This window comes from Poecilia formosa, unplaced genomic scaffold (genome assembly GCF_000485575.1).
Source record: "Poecilia formosa unplaced genomic scaffold, Poecilia_formosa-5.1.2 Scaffold53, whole genome shotgun sequence".
Lineage (NCBI taxonomy): Eukaryota > Metazoa > Chordata > Actinopteri > Cyprinodontiformes > Poeciliidae > Poecilia > Poecilia formosa.
This window is the reverse complement of record NW_006799992.1, coordinates 25,695-44,564: the sequence shown is the minus strand read 5'-3', so window position 1 is coordinate 44,564 and position 18,870 is coordinate 25,695. Positions and strand designations below refer to the sequence as shown.

Below are 18,870 nucleotides of genomic sequence, written 5' to 3'. Positions count from 1 at the left end.
TAAGGAGGGGGGGTTAGGGAGACCTCGAGTGGTGCAGACCATGCACTCTGGACAATAATGTCCTACTAGAAGCTTTAATGAATCCTAACAGAATATTGTCTCACTCACAATGCAACTCCAAACAGTGCAGTATGGTGGAGGTCAAGCGTCTTTTATCAAGATGGAATAGCTGACATGTAAAATTATCAGTTTTTGGTTGTTTTTTTTAGTTTGTTTAGCATTGTTTTGTTTTGTTTTTTTGTAAGAATATAAATGACATGTATACAAGATACATGTGTCACAGCTATACAAAGAAAATCATCTTTCCAATGTTAAAATAGTTTTGACCTTATGGGGTGGTGTGTTTTCCAGGCATACAGTGTAATTTCACAGCACAATTCAGTAACCTTTACTTTCAGTCGTTATAAAAATTATGCATAAATCAAACACAACTTATACATGGCCTCCGTCTCTTTAAGAAGCTCCTATTCTTTGATGCTCTGCCCTTAGCATGTCGTCACAACAATGCTCTTCCATTAAGCCATTTACATCTGGTCTTACGCGCATTGGACTGAGTAATAGTTTGTATGATCAGCTCAGCAGAGTTCCACCAGCCTCTTAACGAATTGCTGCTGCCACTAGTCTGGTGGAGCTGGTAAGGGAGGAGCGGGCAGGAGTGCTCTCCTAAAAGGCTGCCACGGCAGATCGAGGATTCCTCAAACATCCATGAAAGAATCAAAGCAACACTCCAGGTGTGTTTTTTTTTTTTTTTTTTTTTTTTTGACCAGGGAATAGCATTGCAACATGATGTGAAGCTTACAATTTTTTTTTATTTTACATCATACCCTCCCATCTAAGTTTGCCATCAGTTTCTGGCTCTAATGGATGCTGAAATCTTATGAAATTAGTGTCTGCTTTGTGAAACTTGTAGACATTAGGTGACAAAATATTTGTATTCTGAAATATAACAATTTATGATAGTGAAAGAGAATACAATGTATTTTGTCCCAAGTCCAAGCCAAGTCTTGAAACCTTTGCATTGGGAACAATCTTGTTTTTTAAGAATAAATGACCCTAGTTTATTCACAAAGTTTTTTTACAATGAAAATTTATTAGTTAAATAAATCACATTCATGTGGACATTTGTTTATTGCACTTTTCCCTAATACTATAGATCGCTATGAGTCGGTGTGTCCTATCTTGCAGATGAAAATATAATAAATGTTGTTCGTCCTTCACTGCGGAGTAAATTACAACTTATACATTCATAGTTGTTTTGAGGGGAAATGGTGCTTTTTTCAGACCTTTAAAAGCTCTTTCCATAGTGCTGCATAACCTCTGTAAAAGCAGCTTTAAAAACACTTTTAGGGCTCAAAAAGGGTCAATAATTGTTGCCAAAAGTCTACATGTGCATCTAAAGCCGTGAATTATTTAGCAGACGCGATGCATGTTCCTCGAAGGCTAAAAGAAATGGTGGAAAAAAAGTGAAAATGGGAAAATGAATTCATAATAGCACATCTCTACTTCTATTGTAATCTCCCACTGTGGAAATAGTCCCTCACAGTGTCAAACTGGCCGGAACACTGTGTGCTTTGTTCTGTGATTTTGGAAACGTAAACTACATCTGTGTACTTGTAATATTTTCCAAACCATGACTGCAGGCATAAAAAGCACAGACATCTAATCAGAGAAACTGGCAAAACTGGAAGTGCCAGTGGCAAAGGCAAACAAGCCGCCAAAGCCAACAGGCACAGGTGGTTTAAATCAACCACAGACCTGCAGACCACAGACTTGCAGACCTGGGTAAAACAAAAGCCCAGTTTACATGTAAAAAATAAAAAATAAAAATAAAAATCATAAGTCCAAACAGAAGAGAAAATTTCACTTTAGTCAAAATATTTTTTTTTGTCCTTGCAACTGGCAACATTCAAATGGACACATTTTGTTACAATTTATGAACATACTCGCTTTGTATGCCCACTGGCATTGCCAATGAAACTGCAACAAGTTGGCCTCTCCAAAACTGATAATCCAAAAGCTGTGATCACTTTTTGCAAGAATTTAAAACGTAAGTAAGGAAGAATTTCTCCCACAGGATCTAATTATTTTATAATTCATTAAAAAGAGAAACTTACCAAAGCAGGGGACTGTACATATAAAAATTTAACATAGCCTCTGGGTATGAAAAGTGAGGCCAATATTACAGTGAATTAAACCTGAACTTTAGTTGATAACTAGCGGGGGGTGATTTCTGGTGGCGTAATTAGTTAAATAAATCACCTGATGGTTCTGAATTTCCCAAGAAAATGACCTCTATTCTCACTTGATGCCATATTTAAAGCTTTCTCCACAACTTCACAGAGGAAGAAGGTGGCTCAGGGGGGGTCAAAGTTCATCCTGTCACTTCTGAGTTGTCAGTTCAAGCCCCCAGTTTGTCCGTCTCAGTCATTGTGTCCTGCCTAGCTTGCTGGTGGTGGTCAGACGACCTAGTGGCACCGGCAGTATGGCTATCAGTCTGAAATTGCAGCGTTGCATCTAAATTAACAAGACACCTGAAACATTTTCCTTTGGACGGCTCAGACAAAATTGGCGACATTTGTCCACACTGCAAAGCAGTTATTTAGCAAATACATATTTGCCATATCCCTTTATAATATTCTACCTAAGGTGGTAAGATATCATTGCAATATGTGAGATATCACAATAACTAAACCAATGTCATGCAGCATTTGATAGGATGCCATATTCAAAGTCCAAATACTTTAATAAGAAATGAAACGGCCATTATTTGATTACTACATGAATGTACCTCTACTCTTACGTAAATACAATTTCTGGATCGTCTACCCACCGCGAGAGACCTTCATGCATGAAGAACAATCATGTTTTATCCAAAAGTCCACCAGACACACACCTACACTTTATGGTAATGTGAGGCTCTTTTTTTTTTTTTTTTTTGAACACACTCTTTGTATGGTCTGAAAAATATCCCACAATAATACTGTGCTTCAGGAAAAATAACCTCATGACCATTTTTTATGAGCTAAACATACCTTTTGGAAATGTGACACAAAGTTTTGTTGTTTTTTTTTTTTTTTTTGAACACACAAGCTATGTTTGTTTTACTATTATTTTCTATCTGCTGAAGGAAATGTACAAGTGCCGTTACAAAGCTCACACGAGTGAGTCACTGCCTTCAAGTGATAAATGAACATATTAAGCCACAACTATCTGTCAACTTCAGCAGACATTTCATCCATTGCAAATTTAACTGAACTTTAAATTTGTTAAAACATTACCAGTGGAAACCGACTTCACCTGGAGAAAGCTGGGCAGCTCATTGGCCAGGGTGTAGAAAGTATTGTGAATGTGCCTGAGACACATTAGTGTGTGTGGCCACAGGGCGGGGTACAGGTGCTGTTTAATGCAGGACTGCAACTGTTTCGGATTATATCTGCAATTAGACAGTTTATGGGAATTAATATTTAATTTCAAAACAAAAAAAGGGTCTCTGATCAAACAAGCCTTTAGCTTTTATAAGCATGATTTTAAGGAGCGTGCACCTTGCAGTCATCCCACCTTTGAGTTGACCAAAAACTCCTCAGTATGTTTAAGTATCAGACTCTGACGTAAGGCCACAATTAAAGCATTTTAATGTCGTGCTAAAACAATTATCCCAAGTGTGTCAGCAAATCTACAACAAAGTGACATAAAATAGAAAAAAAAAACAGCTCAGCCAAAGTCCAAACTGAAGAGATTTTTTTTTCTCACAGAGAAAACATATTAGAAGTAAGAGGGTTTTTTTTTTTTTGTTGTTAACTCCACACCTAGGATTTCAACAATAAACTCCACCAACATATATTTAAATAACAACCCTCATTCCTCAACACCACCTCCCGAACCATAAGTCACTGCGGCACGAACTTGCAGAGCATTTCACAGCATAAACCTGTGTTTCTTCATGCCAATTAAAATTTTGTACCAGCTGACGCCCCTTAGGGAAGTGCGATGACACCTTGCTGGCTCTCACCAGTGTAGTGCCATTAAAATTTATGTACAGACACATCAACCTCACACAAACAAACATAAACAGAGCCCAAGTTGGCCTAAAAATACACCTGCAGCAGCATCAGCGTGGTCGGAGACAGCTATGCTAACTAGGCTTGCTGTTTGGGGGAACTTGTGTCAAGGCATATAAAGGGTAGATAAACATTATTCTAAAGTCATGCCTGCAGTTGTCGGGGTCACAATGGAGAACAATCCTACTGCTTTGTTCAAGAGTAAGAGAACCCATAAAACCTGTGCTGTCTCCTTTTTTACCAACTTCTCACAAAAAACCCAACAACAAGCCTAAATATTTCAATCAGGAATGTGAAAGAAGTGACTGTGACTCCCCACTATGATTTGCCTACTCCCCATTCTTTATATTAGTAATGAAGCTCACAATGGCAGAGTGGTGGGACACAGACCACACTGTGTTTTGTAAGAAGATTGAATCACTTTAAACATTCATTTAGCAATCAGGCTTTATCCCACAGTAGATGAACGAGCCCAACTAAATATTCATGGGCATCTGTGTGGCAACATCAATGAGTAAAGTGTCTGATGAACAAACACACTCACAGAGGTTTATCTGCTGAGCACATAGAAACCCACTGGTATGAATAATGAAAGCCTGCTGCTCAATAATAAATGCCTGCATGCTTGCACTGTGCAGCTGCACTTGTTTGGCATGCGAGGGAAATTCTATTACACTAACTCCCTTGGTGTTCGTACAGATGTGAAGGACAAAAACTTAACCCCCCCCCCATCCCCCAGAGTCACCACAACAAATAAGCAATAAGCAACAAAAACAAATAAAAAATTTAAAAATAATAGCAACTAATTGTGACAAAATCAAATCTCCAGAAAGCAAGGAGAAAGTTCCAAGTCCAATGTGCTTCGATCAGTCTTATGGTAAGATCGTGTTCATGTTAATAGTCCATATTAGGGCTTTAAAACATAATATATATTGTACAGATTAAAAAAAAAAACAACTTAATTATTAATTGCTCCTGCAGTTGGGTAAACTGCACTCATCAGAGTGCAGTTTACCCAAGAGTGCTAGCTGAACTAAAACTGGCATTGCCAAGTGTGCTCAAGTGACATTAAGAAGCTTATTAACAATTTAGTGAATCAACTGACTCAGAATATTTGTGCACTCACGTAAAACAGGTGGACATACGACCAATCAGCATTGACCGGCAGAAACAGATCCGACCCCAAGCGAAGCACAATTCGCAAATTGTGATTGGAAAAAACTACAACTATATTGACAAAGCTTTAATTTAACGTAATCTTTCTATTGCAGTCTCAATTGTCTTAAATTCTCCTCGTACTATTATGAATAACCAATTGTTTTATTTTCACCGTTATTCGTGGCATCGATTTTGATTAAGCATTACGTGTGGACTCAGTATCTGCAAATGCCCATGTTTATTTAAATTACTTAGCATCTGGGACAAAAATTCTTGATTGGGACATCTCTAAATCAGGTCAAAACCAGGAATTTCTTGACCAACTTTGTTTTCTAGGTTATCTGACACACACACAAAAAAGTCAACACTGCTTATAACCCACTTTAGGGATATCTTGGGCAAAATATGCTTTTGTCCTAAATACCAAGCAGAGTCGTTTAAGAACGACAATTTACATATGCCCAGTCCCAGTCTGTTCAAAAGGAAAAGAAATTAATTGCCAACTAGTGACATGTGATGTGGATGTTTTGAAGCCGGAACTTAGCAGCAGGAAGTTGTAGCACTTTGAGGAACTTAAGCGTGGCAGACATTGAGGGGCTTGACGAACAAGAAGTGAAGCTTGCTGAATTTGTCGGATGAATTGGACCAATTAGCCAGTGCCCAGGGCAGCTGTGCAAACTTCTCACCGCATCACCGGGGCGCCTCTTTAAGTTTGAGTGCACTCTCACTATAGCTCTGGATTTGTTCATAAGTGATGGTTGTGAGAATTAAAGCTCCAGCAGAGCAAAGCACTGATGGTCAGCCAAGGTGTCCTTGCTGTAAGAAGGCCTAAGGCGGTGCCGGTTGGTACAGAACAGCAAGCTTGAGCAGTGGGATGAAACTAAGTGGCAGTCTGGTCAAGTCTAATCATGCTCCTCTAATAGGATATGCATTCAAACTTCACATCTTGTGTTTTATGTACCATTAGGTGCTATTAAAGCGACTTCATCAGATCAGCTGTGTATACATGACAAAAATGGCATGTCTGTTTAATGACTTCATTACATTTGCACTTAGGGGTCAAAAGGTCAGTTGCATGGTTTAGTAAACTTGGATCTCGTGACCCTTCATGAGCTTCACTTTGGTTTCATTTTCTGTGCACTTAGCTATATTTAAAAATCCCACCGCATTGATAAGTGGTACACTTTTATTCTCTTAACGTTAAATTGATAGGAGGGAAGGGGAAAATAATCATTTGCAAAGCAATGGGGGCAAAATAAGACATTTCACTTTTTACTAGAGCATTTAAGGATCGCCAATAACTTTAGTTAACTTAGTCTGACATTTTGTAGAATTGTGGTTCACGCAGCATTTTGCCAAGCCCTGCAGTTCATCCAAGTACTGAGAGGAGAATTTTAAATCGTGGCAGACAGTTACTGAAGGTGTCTGCTCAGTTCACTTTACTTTATTTAGATGGAGACCGAGTGCTGTGAATTTAATGTCCAGAAAATTCACAGAGGAGTCAAAGTAGACTTCCTCCACACACACACGTTGTCCAAACGCGTCTCGTCTCTGAAGAGGGCAGGAAGGCTGACAATGATGCAGAGTGAAGAAAAGTGTCTTGGTCGTTTTTTTTGTTTTGTTTTTTTTCCCCCTTCCCTTGTGTTTATGTCTACGTGGCTACAATCAACACACTGAATGGATGTAAACCCAAATTCTTCCAATAGGTAGAACTGTTCTCTCTGGAGTATTCTCCTTTTTATTAGTTTGTACATATGGCAGTCAAAGTTCTTCGTTCACTATTAATTCGGTGATCTTGCAAGGGCTACAATGGACTAGTAATGGAGGAAGTTGAAATCCATGTCAGCTGCATTCCTACTCTGACACAGTTTTATGTTATCTGTCTCAGTCAGTCAGACTGACTCGTCTGCTGCCTCCTTATCACTTTACCGTTGAGAGTACAGAGGTGCCAGAGTCCTTCTGGCGTTGTCAAATACAATAATCAGCGGTCTACTACTAAGAAATCTTCTAAAGCTGCTTTCACAAAGCACTTCCACACAAGACTTCTATTGCCTATTGGCAGTCGGTGCAAGTTTTCTTAAAGGACTCAGATGCGAAGGGGAAAGAAAGGAGTTGGTAAGAAGTCAATCTGCTGCTGTTGTACTTGAGACAATGGATGATTAACTAGCAGTGGCATAAAAGTTAACTTATGTAAACCGGTTTTGTAGCTTGAGTGTATTATGTAGTGATGACAGATGGTCCATCCCAGAGGAATTTAAGGCGAAAATACACAGGAGACGCCACAGAGTGTCATTTGATGCTTGCTAAGTACAGGTTGCCTTAAAGTGCGTCGACACAGGTTCAGCTGTAGGTAGTTTTTCTTTTTTTTTTCCCCCCTTTAGCTGTGACAAATTAAAACAAAACCAAACTGAAAGTGGCCTTGCATTGTGGGATGGTGGTAGGTGGCCCATTTTTTTTTTTTTAAAGGAAAATGACTGAGGCAGAGTTTAATGGGGTGAAGTGGCCATCTTTAAGACGATTGAGTTATTAAAGAGGCTAACGTCTTAGTTCAGTGAGGTAAACTCAGTGCAAAGATAGTCTACCTCATCATTTTCTAAACAGGTCTTCAAGTCAGTCAGAGCTCATTTATTTATCATGCCATTAGTTGATTAATTCTCTGACTGAGGTAAAGAGGCAATAGGCATAATTCAAGAATGGAAGCCAAGCCTTTTTATATTAGGTATGCACCAGTTATGCACCAATAAATCATTTAGAGAACAGAATTGGCCAGTCATTGATTAATTGGTTCTGATCAGTAATCAGCAGGCCAAATACTAGGAAAATGAGTGTTTTTCCTCCAGGACAAAAAACACAAAGTACACCGACAGCTCAAAAGAAACCAAAAAACAAAAACAAACAATCAATATGTATATATTAATATTAATAAAAGAAGGCAAGCCGTCAAGCCAATATGATCTTAGAACAAAGCCACAAATGGGAATTCAGAGGCAATACATAAACATATTTTTTTTAAATAATGTGGTTTGATGAAAGTAAAAGACAGTTTTTAATAAAGCTGCAGAACATTCCTCTTTCTTAAGACCTAATATATGCCCCATTTGAGATTTTTTTAAGCTCTAAGCAATAGCAGTTCTGATTGTTCTGTAGTTTTTTTTTAATCCCGGTTACCCTCCAGTGAACTCACTGTAATTTTGCATTCATGAATGAAACAACAAAAGTGAACATCTTTTCAGATGTGGTTGATGTCCAGCAAAGACATACTTCTAAGTGCAAGTTAGAACTTATTAACTTTTATCAACATCTAGAGCAGCCAGCCTTGAATGTAGAAAAGTAGAATATCTGCTGCAGACCCAGAGATGTGGCCAGGCTACTTTGCCAGTACTCATCCTTTTTAGGGTATCAATATCACTCTAAAGGTGGAACACAAAATAAAAATGGTTAATGATGTTCTAGTTCTTTGCCATCACAAACATCTGACTTTTCAAACGACCTGTGTACACGGCTGAGATCACCCTGACAGTTCAGGCTGAATGCGACACTATACATGTTGCTCCAGTCAAACCCTGATTTAATTTCAAATTCCTGCTTTTCAAATGGAATTTTGTTCAATGCAGATAAGCCAGGGGTTGCATTGAATCTGACGCATAAGACTGCTATAGCTGAAATGATAAACTATTCCAGTAATAACAGGTTTAAGCAGGCTGAAACTGCTATTAACAGAGCTGAGTATATGAGAATGCAAATATATCAGTGATGCAGCCGGCAAAACGCTTAACCAGGGCGCAAAGAGACGGTATTTCTCTGAGGTTAAAAAATAAAAATAAAACAGAGGGGGGAAAGCATTCCATGCTTTAGAGTAGGGTTGCGTGTTATTATGAACATTTCTGCATTGGGATCACTAATGCAGACTATTGCAGACGAGAAAACTAAGTAAATTCATCATTTTTATTATAGTAACATTGTTTTAGTGGGAAAAAAAAGCATTTGTCTACAGCTGCTGTAATTAACGCTGCATTGTTGTGTGGAAATAGTGTCTTACTCACTTCACCACAGCATCTTTATAACGATTTCTCCGGCATGAAACAAGTGCCACCAAAATGTTCACTGGTATTTAGAGCAGTAGAGTTGGAAGTTTTTACTACAGTCCAAGCAGATCTTTGCAATATTGATATTGTGTAATGCGATATTGCCGTGACGATAAATTTGCGATCTATTGTGCATCCCTAGTTTTGACTGACTGCCATGCAAATCAGTTTATTGCATTATTCAGACCACAAGCCGCTTCTTAGATCACTGTCAGCACAATTAGCTGCAGCCTATTCAAGCTATGCTCAGTAATCGACTGCTCAGCCAGAAGTATTTAGGTTTGTAAAAAGTGTGCGGCAGCAATCGGCTAGGTCGAGGGGGACGTCAGTTCACAGGCAGAGCTTTCAAAGCGGCTACAATGCTGACCTCCGAGGCAACGAATCACAGTTACTCATCCACCATCTTGAGCTTGGGTCAGCGGCAAAACATGTTGAGGGGGGGTACGTGTGATGTCATGCATGATATGCAAACATTCACACATGAGAAGACACACGCCATGCGGTGAGAGATGAAGAACAAGAAGGCGATAAGAGAGGACAGAGTCAGAGTCCAGGAGTGTGGCGGATGTATGCGAGAGAAAAACTGTGTTTTCCCTTTCTTACATAACCCACCCTTACGGTAGCTGTGGGGATGTGCTTATAAACGAAAGACAGTTATGTAAGCGACTGTTGTGTCTCAGAGCTATTCCCACAACTCATCACGACGGACGGCTTTAATCTTCATCAGTTTGGTGAAAACGTTAAAAAGTATACTGTCCACCCCCGTTTTCAATCAAATGCATTTTGTCTATTAAGAAAATGTTGACCTCCGTGAGACCCCAGCTAAGTAGCACAAACAGAAAGACTGCGTGGTGAGCACGTCGACCCAAAAGAGGCTGCTGAATAAGGATGAGTACCGCAGATTTTCTTGCTGGGTATTTAAAGTGAGTTTTGTATTTCCTGGTAATCATCAAACAACAAAACAACAACAAAAAAAAAAACAGGAAGGCAATCTTGAAGAGCAGCTTACACTCGCGGACTCTGCTTGGCTTACGTCCAGCACAAATCAGACGAGCCCTGTACTCGGGGTCTCATGCATTTCAAAGCAGAGCCGGGGTTCTTGCTGAGAGCTGCAAATGAACAGCCAAACACTGGTTCCTAATTGAAGACAGCAGTTGTCTGTGTGCACAGGCATTCCTGCTGTGAAGCAGTGGACAAACACAATAGGACACTAAGAGCCTACATCCTTTCCTGCTCCTCTTCTCCTTTCTCACCACTTTATTATGCCTTTTATGTGGAGTGGCAGTATTACTTGCTTTCTTTAAAGGCTGTTTGCCCTGATATTTGTCTGGTTTAATTTGCAATCGGCAAACATGTCGAAGGAAATCAATGAGAGGGAGTTTAGCGCAGCAGCAACCTTGAGGTGATTAGAAGCCAAGTAAACTGTATTGCACATAATGTACCAGAAATAAAGACGTTTCTGCTTCATTCTTGTATCAAATCCCTCAATGTTTTTCTTTTTTTCCTCTGAACATCTTCCTTGCAATCTCTTCTACTGTAACCAAACACAAGGACAAGAGCAGAGAGGGAAAATGAGCACTAATGAAAAACCTAATAAAAACTCAACGTCTGTAATTAAATAAAGATGTGCAAAAAACCCCGATATAGACGACAGATTTAAGCTGTGGGTTTGACAAATAAGCTGGCCCAAATTTGCTTGAGATTCTAAACAGAATTAACTACAACTTGTTTGTGGAGACAACAAAAAAGGAAATAAGCAACCGCTACTGCTACAGACATCATCTAGACAGGGAATGTGCGAGAGCCGCATGGAAGTAAGAGACAGCATTGAAATCATGTCATTGGAAAGAACAGTCAGAATTTGAGGAAAGACAATACAACAGTTTATGCTACTGTAACTATGACAGCTACGTCAAAGGAGCAAACAGCCAGACCACTGAGGCGACTGCAGCTGTTTGAGAGCATGCCCTTTTTCAATACAAAATGTCTGCCTTTCATGTTAAATCAGCAACAAACAATTGTCCAGGATGTTCACCAATAACAAGACATCTCTTGTGAGTTGTTGAGGAGTGTGCTGATTCCGGCGCACATCAATTTTTGTGTTTAGAATTTGTTTTCGTCACATGTAGAGAGTGCCCTCTAAGTTGAATTACAAGCAGATTGCATCAGCGATAGCACACCTTTAAATCTCTCTGTATGGTGTCGGTTTATTGGATCTCCAGGCTACTCCTCTTAGACAACATTTCTCCTGACTTCCTCTCCTTCAGTGGATAAACCAGCATGTAAACCTTCACTTAAGCAGATATAACACCAAGTGGAGGCTTTGCCATCACTTCTTCTATCTTATGCATCTTTCAGCTGCACTGATAGCCACCTTGTGGTCACTTAAACATATTTTCCATATCAGACCGTTTTTCAGAATGCTTAATAACTATGGAATGTTTTCCTGTGTATGTGTAGAACTGGTCAATTTGTCAAAATGTCCTATGTGAATTAGAGTAATCTTGCAGCGGTCCCTCCGCATCCACAAAGTTCACTTATACCGTGTGCTGGCCCTGTTTTTACAGAAGACCATGGGGAAAATGGAGAGGAGTGGGGAGAAGAGCTGACAGGAGGAATATGAAACAACACAGCATTTTTGCCATGTTGATGGAGCTCAATGTTTGCTTAGCTTTGAATATTCAAATCTATTCAAACTCATTGAAGCTCTAAAAGAACATCAGTATAAAGTCGGTGAGCAGCAGTCGCACATGATGGACTAGAAAATGAAACCAGTAGTAAAAAAAAAATAAATAAATAAAATAAATCACTCCAAAACTCCATCATTGTTGACATCCAAATACGCAATGTGAGGCACGCCTACTGACAGCTGAAAGCGTCCATGTATTCAAGTCATCCCTGGAGCAAATCAAGGCCGCATTGTCTCGAGAAAGAGATCAGACTACATTTACCTAAGCGTACACATGACACCAGGGGAGTGGCTTTCAACAGCCTGTAGTTTACTCCATTGTGTAGCTCTCTTTGGCTTCCATCTGACGGTTTTGGCCCAGTTAGTAACAGAACACTTTGGCGCTCAGCATCTCAAATTACTCCCCATCACAGAATGACAATGAGTGAGAGACATGTTATTCAGTTTGCGAGCGTGCAGTCATGAGCTCAAGATGAAAAGTGGGAGTTCTTTAAAAATATTTGTGCAAACTCAGCACATGGTTATTCCTATGCCTCTTTCTACTTTTTTTCGATTCAAAGTTGCTTTCTGCCATAAATTGTTAAGATACTTTAAATTTGTCTTAAAAAAAAGAAAGGAGGGAAAATATTCTCTAAAGACGGAGCAAGAGAGCATGTCCGTCCCTTTCCCCAAGCTGCAACCGACAGATATGAAATCCAGCTAAAGGAAGAAAAATCCTTTCCATAACTCATTTGAACCTCCAGTGATGCTTTGAATGACTGACCCTTTTGGCAGAAGCATGTGGTTCAGCTTGTTAGCAGCAAGAGGGCTGCGTCTAACAAGAGCATGGTCCTGTTAAAGCAAAATGGGTGAAACGGAACAATCAAACAAGAAATGTCAGTAACTGACTTTTTTATTTTTTTTTTTAGCTTGCAACGTAAACAGATGAGATCAATGTTAAAAAAGAAGTGAGGAATCAGGTGCCGTAAACAGGTCACTCTGATCCCACTTGGGACATCTTGTCTTTTAGCCATGTTGACAGAGACGGAGACGGTCAAGCAAATCCTTTCTGGAGATACCCTGTCAAGTCATTTGAAGAGCCTGTCAGCACCCTCTCTTCCTCTGGGTGAGAACTTGAAACAGAGAGGATGAAGAGACAAACTGGCTACTGTACAAGAGAAGAAAAAAAAAAAAGATAAAGCTGACTACAAGGGTGCAGAGGAAAATGACGAGTCATTTCCCAATGCCGAACAGCTACATGCATAATAATAAGCATGGATTTTGAAAGTGATTTATGCCTGTCAAAATGTGAAAGAGGCTGGAGTTTTATTTTTCTCCTTTTTATGAAATGACTTTAGAAATGTTTGCATTTTTACAGAGATTTTTTTGAAAAAGGGCACTAAGGACATATGTAGAAAAGGTGTACAATGACTGCTGCCGTCTCGGGAAGTGTAAAGGAATAGCATTAGGTACAGTGCAGTTCAAAAGCAACCAATTTATTTTTGTGTGCGCAGTTTCAGGCGTTTAGGGGTATATCTCTACCAACTCTAGACATCTAAAGACTGAAGTTTCTCCTTATTCTTCTTTGCAACACAGCTCAAGCTCAGTCAGTCTGGACAGATTGTTCTGCGAGAAGCAATTTTCCAAGATTACACAAATTGTCAACAAGATATAGGGTTTCAGTTTTGACTTGAGCCATCAAAAACAGTTTGATCCAAACAAATTTCACTCTCCTTCCGTTTGTGTGTTGAAGGTGGTTGTTGTTGTGGTGAAAGATGAACCTCTGTCCCGGTCTCAAATGTTTTGCAGCCTCACCAGGTTTTCTTCTTGTATAGATCTGTGTTTAATCAAGCTTTCAATCAACCCTAATTAGCTTCCTTGTACATGCTGAAGAAAAATACGCCCACATCATGGTGCATCCACCACCATGTTCCAGCATCGAGATGTTTTGTCCAGGGCAGGGCGCCGTTTTAATTTTAATGCACAGAATTCATAAAATCTAATTTTCTTAGTTGAAATGTTACAAAATTTGAAGTTCAAGGATAATGAATACCTTATCAAATTATTTTAATATAAAATTAATTTTATGAAAATTCTTTGCAATTTTTGCCACCCACTTCAATAAACAAAACAATAAAATATGTCAAACCTTTGTTGTAATTTGGATGGTTCTGACTTATAGAAATTAAAACATAAAATTCAGTCTATCAGAAAATAAGAATATTGTGAAAGTTAAATACGGTATTCATAGAAAGTTGAACGGAAGGAAAAAGTCTGGTGGGAAAAGGTGCACATATGCCACAGGGATAGCTGCAGCCTTGAGATGATCGTCTTACAAAATCCATTCAAAAATTTGGAAGAGCTTCAAATGAAGAGGATGGAGTCAGTGCATCAAGGGCCACAGACAAATCTTACAAGTGGGCTATAAAGATTCCATGTTTTTTGTGTTACGCCACTCCTGAATCAAAGAAAACTTCTGAAGTGTCTTACCTGGGCTTAGTGTAAAAAGATCTGGACAGTTGCTCAGAGGTCCAAAGTTCTCTTTTCAAAAGAAAGTCAAGTTTGCATTTCCTTTGGACATAGAGGTCCCAGAGTCTGGAGCAAGAGTGAAGGGGTAAAGAGCTCATGTTGATTCCATGTTCATCTGCTGGTGTTGGTCCACCGTGTTTTCTGAAGTCTACAGTCAACGCAACCATCTACCAGAAAGTTTCAAAGCACTTATTGCTTCCTTCTGCTGACGAGCTTTATGGAGGTGCCAATTTCTCCTTCCAGCAGGACGTTGCACCTGCCCCCACTCCTAAAGGCACCAAGAACTGGTTCAATGACCATGGAGTCAGAGTGCCTGATTGACCAGAAACCCCCCACCCCTTGACCGGCACCCCACTGGGAATCTCTAGGGTATTGTGAAGAGGAACAGGAGAGACACCACACCCAACAATGCAAATGACCTTAACACCTCAGTGGAATCACAATGCAAAGCCATAATAATCAAAACTACAAGAAATAAAGGCTTGAACTACTTCACTCTGTGTGATGAATTGGTATCACTTTCTGAAATGAGTGAAAAAAACGTCAAACATTTTCATTACATTTCATTTTTTGAGCTGTGCTTGCAGGTCAGAATGCATGACGAACAACTAAATCCTATTTTGATGAAGTCTGTTTCAAAAAAAAAAAAAAAAAAGAAGAGGAAAAGCACAGAAACTCTACCTTTGCCTCCTCCCACTTAACTCTCGGGAGGTGGTAGATACAGCAGTAGTAACACACAAGGAGCACCAGTCAGTCAGGCTAAGCCGTGCACTGGTGTCTCTCTGTCAGACCAGTTCAGTCAGAGGACAGAAGCAGCATTATTGAGCTGTGGGCTTGGCCAAGAGGAGGAACAATAGCTCCTGTGTGCCGGACCCTCGGGAGCATCCGAGCAGCTGGGAGCTAGGAGGTCCGCCTGTGGCTCCACGAAATGCCACGTAAATGGGAACTGCAACGTTGCTCTCTTTGACTTCACCAGAATCTCCGGCACACTTTCTCAGCGTTTAATCATCTTTTTCGCCCCCCCCGCCCCCCAATTCTGTGCATGCTCCGTCGCTCTCTCTCTCCCTACGAGTTTGTGCCTCCCCTGTCGCCCCAGCACACCTCAGAGGAGAGACAGAAAGGAGAAAGACAGAAAGGGAGAGACTGTTCTTGGTTGCATGAGAAACCAAGAGACTGGCAGAGGATCAGAGCAATGTCAACAAACAAGAGAAGTCCAAAAAGCCTCTGCAGGAAGCTTGCCAAAACTGTTCTCTCACAAAGAAGAGTGCCAGCCAAGCAAGAATTCCATATCTCAAAGCAGAAAGGTTCGCAGGAAGCATCAGATAAACACGGGAACAGCCCGCTTCAGTTGTGGGAATGGAATGGGTTTCAGTGCATCTAAAAGTGTTGTGGTGGTGTCATGATGCTAGACCATCGATTAACAATGTCGGAGCTGATTGTGAGTGATTATGGCATCTACAAGCCACTTTTACACCCAACTAACATGATGAATATTCTAGTCACGTTCTCCTTTCGAACACATACATCTCTGACCAAATATTTATGACTGACATTGATGAGGTGTTTAAAGTTTAAGACCTAATGTCTTCTGAAAATGTAAAAAAGCTGATCTGAGCTGAATAAACTGATTAGTGGACAGTTGGTGAAATTATTAAGTTCTTGCATATCACATTCAGCGTAAAAACAGCTGTGCTATTTTACGAGCATTGTCCCATTTAGGAAAAAAAAAAGTTACTCAGGAAAAAAGATCTTTAGGATCTTACTGCACTTATTTACAATTAAAATTGAAATTATTAAGTATATATCAATCTGTATGAACGGAAATCATATTAATAGGTCTCAGTTCTATGTTTCAGATAAGTTGCAAATTAAAATGGGTTTTTAATCAGGAAAAATATATATATTCAGTTGTGCATGGAAGCAGAGGCTCTGCATCATTTATACAAGCGTTGAATACCGCTGACATAATTTGTACAAAAATATGAATTTGTAAACTTGATTTGTATGCTCTTGGGCACACTCTGTTGGTTAGGAGGATCAAAGCAGCTGCCAAGTTCACATATGGATCAAGCTGGCTTTGATTCACACAATATTAACCCTTCCATAAGGTTTGAAAGAACATGCTTCCAAAGATATTCTTGATAGTTGTAAAGTGAATACTGTGAAGGATCACATCAACTGAATCATTCAGTGCAAAGACAATCTTACAGTTGCACGAAAGATTAAAAAAAATGCACACAAGTCACAATAGGACTGGGTTCAGTGTGCATACTTTTCTTGTCGCACTCCTAAATAGTACAAAGACGGTTTCAAATTTCAGAAACCATGATTTTTTTTTTCCCCAGTGGGCTGCAACCTACCATCCCCCCATGACAGTTTGCAGACCGAGCAGGCTTGGAGAAAGACCCCGGCCCCTCATCGCGGAGAAATTCATTCCCAGCGGTTCGACTCCACCGCTCTGAAACTCTCCGTCCACCATTCCCCGGCTACTGACATAGCAGCTGGCGTATATATCTCGGATGTTTCGGTCGTGCGTGGAAATTTGAGCGGCATCGTGCATATGTGCTCTCCGGGTTTCTTGCCAATAATTCCTCATGTATGTCAAGACACTGCTGCAGCGGGAGCTCATGCAGATGTTCCCCTGAAATTGATTACCCAGCAGTCCCTTTATAAATCTGACCTTTATTTAAGCATTAGAAACACGCATTTGGTACTTTTTCGAGAATTTGATCACTTTGGAATCCCATCAATGTCACGTTTATCACCTGTATCCGGGGTTAAAGTGGGAGTCACAGTGTTGAATTACCAAGACCGTTATTAGTCTAGCAGTTCCAGTTTAGGTCTAACGTTACAACATGGTGACTCTGTTCTGAGCCAGTAAGTTCAGCTGAATACTGTTGAGATACATTAAGGTCCACCATGCAATGTTATTAGAGTAGGATTTAAAAGTGGCTGCAGCATTACACGATGTTCAAACATTACCTGATAGGTTGGTTAAAATCCCACTTATTTGCTTTCCATCCTCACGGAGCTGCACAGCGTGCCACTGAATCCAAGTATTTAAATCCCCGGGTCAGATCCATGGCTGCACCGTCTCTGATATCAAATGCGCTCCTGCTGGAAGAGGCGGCGGCGCAGAACAATCCAGCCACTTTTTTTTTCTGCAAAGGGTTTCTTTGGCAAAATATTACTTAAACTGACATCAAATGTGTTCCGGTCCAACTAGCTGGCAATTTCTTAACATGAACCCGTTTTCGGGTTTAAATCCCATGCGACAAAGGTTGTCTCGGCAAAGTAAGGAGAGTTGTGTTAGGTTTGTTTGGAGGAGAATGTCCCCGCAACAATCAGCGCCGATGGTATGAGCCACTCCATTGTTGGGGCTCGAGACGGCGTCCCATGCTGATGTGTGATCGTGGGAGGCTCGCGGACAGCGCGTGCGCTCGCAGTATTGGCTAAAGTGTGGAATCGTCATAGTGCGCTGTCCAATCGATCCAACTGTGCAATTTATTCATCTCCGATCCTTTAGATTATGATTTAGTGAATATATTAGCCGTGTAAGTAAAAAAAAAAAATTGAATTTTTAGAAATTATTGTATGGAGCTGAGAGATATTTGTAAAACTATTTTTCATGGATTTCATATATGGGTCATGTCTTGTAGTGCTTTTTCAAACAGACAACATATTTCAAGCAAAAATTACAAATCAATAAAGAAAAAAATATATATTTTGCCACGAACCCACAACTTTTTTGGATAAAGAAAAAGTGAAGATTGGCGTGTTCAATAAAATACAAAAAAGGTACAAATGTATGAATTAGGGAATATACAAACAGGTCATTTTTATTACGACCAACGTGTGTCTTTAATAATGTGTAAGTAAATTAATGTGAAATAAGCAAATGAGATTTTGTGATAAAATTTTGCACTATTCTAGCATGACCCAGCTGTTTGTTTTTCTTGTTTTTTTCCTACTCCCTTTTAAACATATCGTTCACAGATTGACATATTAATGATGACGGTAATTGTTATGAGTATTTTTTCAATACTGATGTACCCTGTACTGATGTTTCAAATGAAAAAAGTAAAGCGAACAAAAATGTGCTTATAGCTACTTGTTTAAATGACCAAACATACAATCTAGAACTCGCTACAGGCTGTTAGTAAAAAATAATGCGGTAACTTCTATGATTAAAAGTCTTGAACTCTATGATTTCTTAACTTAAGTTACATAAACCAGGTAGAGTAGTGATCTGAAAATTGCAGTTGTAGCAGTTTCTATCCATTTTCCATGCTTCACTTTAAGTAATTTTATGAATTCATTCAGCTACTTTTTATCTGACTCCCCTCACCCCTCTCCCCTCCCACTGGGTAGA

The 18,870-nt window shown here is 39.8% G+C and overlaps 1 protein-coding gene across 3 annotated transcripts in view; it reads right to left on the bottom strand.

Moving 5' to 3' along the window:
* wasf1 (WASP family member 1) overlaps positions 1-17,903 on the bottom strand; it is a 56,852-nt gene extending 38,949 nt beyond the window's left edge. For 2 of the 3 annotated variants that reach the window (XM_007552810.2, XM_007552811.2), the window contains exon 1: positions 17,481-17,902. The gene's annotated coding sequence lies outside the window, so the exon portion shown is untranslated. Of the gene's footprint in view, positions 1-17,480 lie in introns of all 3 variants that reach the window. The other variant, XM_007552809.2, reaches the window with a different exon arrangement.
* Positions 17,904-18,870: the final 967 nt, after the last annotated feature.